The sequence below is a fragment of the Strongylocentrotus purpuratus genome, unplaced genomic scaffold, assembly GCF_000002235.5.
Source record: "Strongylocentrotus purpuratus isolate Spur 01 unplaced genomic scaffold, Spur_5.0 spur5_scaffold_21, whole genome shotgun sequence".
NCBI classification, from domain to species: Eukaryota; Metazoa; Echinodermata; class Echinoidea; order Camarodonta; family Strongylocentrotidae; genus Strongylocentrotus; species Strongylocentrotus purpuratus.
This window is the reverse complement of record NW_022145607.1, coordinates 20375009-20380635: the sequence shown is the minus strand read 5'-3', so window position 1 is coordinate 20380635 and position 5627 is coordinate 20375009. Positions and strand designations below refer to the sequence as shown.

The following is a 5627-nucleotide window of genomic DNA, read 5'->3' as shown; positions in this document are numbered from 1 at the left end:
CTCTTTCATTATTTACGTAAGTGTGTGTGTGTGTGTGGGGGGGGGGGGGTCTCTTTCCTACGGAAGCCCATTAGTGCCACCTACGAAATAAATTTAAGAGAAATTATCTGGCGGCCGCCAGATAATTATCTGGCGGCCGCCACTTAATTATCTGGCGGCCGCCAGTTAATTATCTGGCGGCCGCCAGTTAATTATCTGGCGGCCGCCAGATAATTATCCGTGTCTTCACGGTTGTTTCATCGCAAAGCATGCCGGGACATAATTCTAGTACATTTTTGCCTTCGCCGTGATCAGCTGCCCCGTTGCAAACAACGGGATTCTTATCGAAGCAACATCTTAATCTTGTACATAACCCGCTATTCTGCAGTGATTTTCTTTCACTCCAGTATCGTTTGTACGGTAAGAAACCAAAGTTTGTGTTTATTCATTTTTATGACGAATAAAGCTGATAATACGACGTAATGCATGAGAGTGGGCCGGGTCAAGCTTTAGTAAATGTAGGCCTAGACCTCTAGATCTAGTCCCGTATGTTTAAATGTGTGTGCATTTTAAGTAGACTGATTGCCTTGTGTCTATCTTGATCTGAATATAATAGTCTATGTATTGATGAGCTCTACTTGAGGATCTACATGACAGGGGCGTATGAAGGAATTTTTCGAGGGGGGGGGGGGTTAAAATTTGAAAATCGTGCCGAAAATTTCACATCGACTCAGCCAGCCGGAGAATGAGAGGGGGGGGGGGGGGGGGGGTCGGTTAGAGCATCTATTTTTTCCTGAAAATATTAATTTGGCAGACCGATATTTTGTTCAGTTGATGGTAAGGTCACCTTTTTGGGGTCACCCTTTTGGGGCCACCCTTTAGCACAAAAATATTTCCCCATGATCTAGTGTGATAAGGGTTCTTTTGTTACCGTTATTCTTCAGGTTACAAACTTAAATTTGATTGTCTTTTTCCTTTTATTTATCAGTTGCAGCATCATCAAACACTATATGGCCGATGAATCAGAAGATGACGTAGATGCTACGAGAGAGCTCATTTCACAATGGACAACAGAAGTGATACGTGACTTTCTACAAGGAGGGGACTCAAGCTTGGAGAAGTCATTATTTTATGGGTGTTCTCTGCCCTGACGCTGGGGGTACTGTTCAGCCATTCGAGGTAGAGAGGTAGAGAGGAACTGGACGATGGATGGATGGGGGGGGGGGGGAAGAAAGGCATGTAGAGATGGCCGTCTACTATGTATAGAGACATTTGTGTGCTACTGGATAAGGACCCTCCATCACTAGAGGGAAGAATAATGAGAGACTACAAAGAGGGGAAGGCATTTAGTTATTTTGTCAGTTTCTGGTTAGGGAGACATTTGTTTCATCTCCTGGGAGAAAGCTGTCTGAAATTCAAAATGTATTTGATACTTGAATAAATTTAGTTCATTTTCTAGACTGGTTCATGTCAAACCATTGATTCTACTTTCTTGTGAGTATACACTGTAGTCAGAGAGAAAGAGAAGTAACACGAGTAAAGAATGAAAATTGAAAAAGAAGCCAACATTTGAACGAGGAGGAGAAAATGGAGATTACGTTGTTGCCCATCAAGTTGGAATAATTGTTCTTACTGTTTGTACATAATGGTCATATATTATAAGAACTGTATTGATCAATCTCAGGAGTCTTATACATGTAGATTGATTAATACAGTTTTGAGATGATGATGATGATCGTGATGATGAACGAGAAGGAGAAGAGGAGGAATATATCAAGAGTTGATGAAGAAAAGATTGATAGAGGGGTTATCATTACAGAGAGAGAGAAAGAGAGATAGACTAACATGAGGAAGGGAGAGCAAGAACAAGGCTATGACATAGGGGAAGAGATAGAAATCAAAATTATATTTATACAAACATTTACTAAATTAAAATAATAAATTAGAATACAAGGCGAGAGGAAAGAATGCAAACTAAAATTAAGCAAAGACCATCACTATATCGTTCACATTATAATATAAATTAAGAAAAGGTACATGGAAACATGTACATTTGTAAAATTCAATCTTTCATTCTCTTGATCTTCCTCTTCACACCTAATTCTTGCTCTCCCTGTCTATCTCTCCCACCCCTCTCCGTCTCTCTCTCTCTCTCTCTTTCTCTCCCCCTCTCTCTCTCCTTATTATCACTCTTTCTCTTTCATTAAGTGTCGACATCTCTCTCAATGCCTCTCTCTGTTTCTATGTTTCTCTTGTTAAATATTTTAAACATCAGGTCTGTCTGACCTTCCTCTCTTGAATAAATCATGAATAACTTCAACTCAGTGTCCTACATACAGTAATGATTGCTTAGTAGTCATCTACAACCCTCGCTGTGTTGTTTGATTTTATTTATAAAATAAATATAACCATGAGATCAATATCAACAGGTTTAATGCAATGCATATAAGTTGACATCCTATGAAGAAGTAGTACAAAGGGATCCGGTAACTTTATCTCAGATTCTGAAACAAAATCCTGGATTTAACTCATGCTGCAATGATAATTTTAGGTCAGTCAAGAACTCAATGACTTTTACAATCCAATCGCCTGTCTGATTATCAAGATATTTACGATTGGAAAAAAAATGTACTAGAATTATGTCCCGGCATGCTTTGCGATGAAACAACCGTGAAGACAGGGATAATTATCTGGCGGCCGCCAGATAATTATCTGGCGGCCGCCAGTTAATTATCTGGCGGCCGCCAGTTATTTATCTGGCGGCCGCCAGTTAATTATCTGGCGGCCGCCAGTTAATTATCTGGCGGCCGCCAGTTAATTATCTGGCGGCCGCCAGTTATTTATCTGGCGGCCGCCAGTTAATTATCTGGCGGCCGCCAGATAATTATCCGTGTCTTCACGGTTGTTTCATCGCAAAGCATGCCGGGACATAATTCTAGTACATTTTTAATTTCGCCGTGATCAGCTGTCCCGTTGCAAACAACGGGATTCTTATCGAAGCAACATCTTAATCTTGTACATAATCCGCTATTCTGCAGTGATTTTCTTTCAGTCCAGTATCATTTGTACGGTAAGAAACCAAAGTTTGTGTTTATTCATTTTTATGACGAATAAAGCTGATAATACGACGTAATGAGAGTGGGCAGGGGTCCAACTTTAGTAAATGTAGGCCTAGATCTAACTTTAGTCCAGTATGTTTAAATGTGTGTGCATTTTAAGTAGACTGATTGCCTTGTGTTTTAGGTAGAAGTTAACCAAATTTACAGTAAAATGAGACTTAGATCTATGTCTCAGGAAATATGAATAGGTCTAGATCCTATAAACTATACATAATTGATATTGGAATAGGATCTACTAGAATGGCCGACAGTTAGATAGTGATGGTGATGGCAAATGAATTAGTCTAGACTCTAGATTCTAGGCCCTAAATGTAAAAAAAAGTAAAAAAGAGGCCATAAAAACGATAGATTTGTCGATCTGGATCTGGATATCAGGCGCGTACGCAGGGGGGGGGGGGGTGTTTTGGGGGTTAAACCCCCCTTTGGCATTTTTTACGTGTGTATTTTTAAGAAAACCCCCCTAAAACCCCCCTTGAAAAAATCCTGCGTACGCCCCTGCTGGATATAATAGTCTGATATCGATGACCTCAACTTGAGCATCTACATGGGTCTACATGAATTTGTGTTAAAGAAGTGATAAGGATTCTTTTGTTACAATTATTCTTGTGGTCACAAACTTAAATTTGACATGCCTTTCTCCTTTTATTTATCAGTTGCAGCATCATCGAACACGATGACCAATGAATCAGAAGATGACGTAGATGTTACTAAAGAGCTCATTTCACAATGGACAACAGAAGTGCTACGTGACTTTCTACAAGGAGGAGACTCAAGCTTGCAAACCGAGGAGTCATTATTTTATGGGTGTTCTCTGCCGGCTGCCTTGATGCTGGGGGTAGCTTTTTAGCCATCCGAGGTTAAAGGGAAAGTCCACCCCCAAAATAAGTTTGTTTCGATAGAGGCAGAATAATAAGAAAATCAGGTGAGTGAAAGTTTGAGCAAATTCTGAATGAAAATAAGAAAGTTATGAATTATTGAAGTTGTGATCAATCAAATACAAATTGGCAACTCTGTGACTTATTATACGAGCTCTCCTTCATTTGCTTTGTGCATAATATTCCATAAAATCATGTTTTCTTCGTTATTGATGACGGAATATATATTTGTTCCTTGCAGGGAGAGTATAGAAACATATTTGCAATTATTATATTTAGGGTGCATGTATGGTTGAAATTTTTCTTAAGGGAAAATGAAAATTTTAGATTTTTTTAGTACTGAGCAAATGGAAGTTGAGCTCGCATGATACGTCATAGAGTTGCCAATTTGTGTTTGATTGATCACAACTTCAAAAATCCTAACTTCCTTATTTTTAATCGGAATTTGCTCAAACTTTCACTGACTTGTTTCTCTCATTTTTCTACTCCTATTAAAACTAACTTAATTTCAGGGTGGACTTCCCCTTTAAGACTGAGAGGAACTGGACAATGGATGGATAGGGAGGATGGGGGGGGGGGGGGGGGTAGGAATGCAGAACTGGCCTACTATGTATGTAACTACTGGATAAGGACCCTCCATCACTAGAGGGAAAAATAATGAGAGACTTCAAAGAGGGGAAGGCATATAGAAAAATTAGATTTAGCCCCTAAAAAAGCGTTCCTTCGGGTATCAAATGATGACAGGTGAAACCTTACAATTGTAGAATTATTATCTGTAATGTGATTTCCAAACCATGTGACAGCCAATGGTGTATGTTGTAAAGGTATTGTAAAAGGCATTGTTTAACACCAGGCCCCCCCCCCCCCCCACTCCGAGAACAGATGGACCCCATACGTGTTACCAAAATGTCCGGCCCGAGAATTGTACAAAAAGGGGTGTATTAACTTTTCACCCGGAGATTTCTTTAAAAAGGGGGTATTTTTTCTTTATTTCTCTTATCTCTTTGGACTCCTGAGAAATTATTCCGAATTTAGGGGGGTACATTGAGCATTTTTCATGATTTAGGGGAGTCTCCAAGGCAGGAAAAGCCCGCGAAAGGGGGGTTCGGAAATGTTGGCAGTCCTCAGATAGGGGGTGCTTTCAAAAAGAGGGAACAAGCATATGCGTACCCTAAATAACACTGAGTGGGGGGGGGGGGGCCGGGGTTTAACAATGTTTAATTCGAGATTGACGTATGGTCCTACGTGCTACCAGTGTCTGCGATATGGTGTATTAATACTGAAGCCCTAACAAAACTGCGCTTCAAAATGATCAAGAAGTGCCTCAAAAAAGTAAAAATCTTTGATTGACCCCTTTTACCATACTCGTTTTCCCTAATAGACTTGTAGTGTTATGAAAAGCGTTTGACAAACCCAAAATTTGGTTTCGATTTCCAATCGTAAATATCTTGATAATCAGACAGGCGATTGGATTGTAAAAGTCATTGAGTTCTTGACTGACCTAAAATTATCATTGCAGCATGAGCTAAATCCAGGATTTTGTTTCAGAATCTGAGATAAAGTTACCGGATCCCTTTAAATGCGTTTGCATTAAAGGTGGTACCCCCCCCCCCCAACTCAGTGTTATTTAGGGTAAGCACATGCGTGTTCCCAG

General features: G+C 40.0%; 1 long non-coding RNA gene across 1 annotated transcript; it reads left to right on the top strand.

The window, feature by feature from the left end:
- Window positions 1–353: 353 nt before the first annotated feature.
- On the top strand, window positions 354–1461 carry LOC115928014. The gene is made up of 2 exons (XR_004065818.1): window positions 354–399; window positions 968–1461. It is a non-coding gene; the product is annotated as an uncharacterized LOC115928014 (long non-coding RNA).
- The last annotated feature ends 4166 nt before the right edge of the window (window positions 1462–5627 follow it).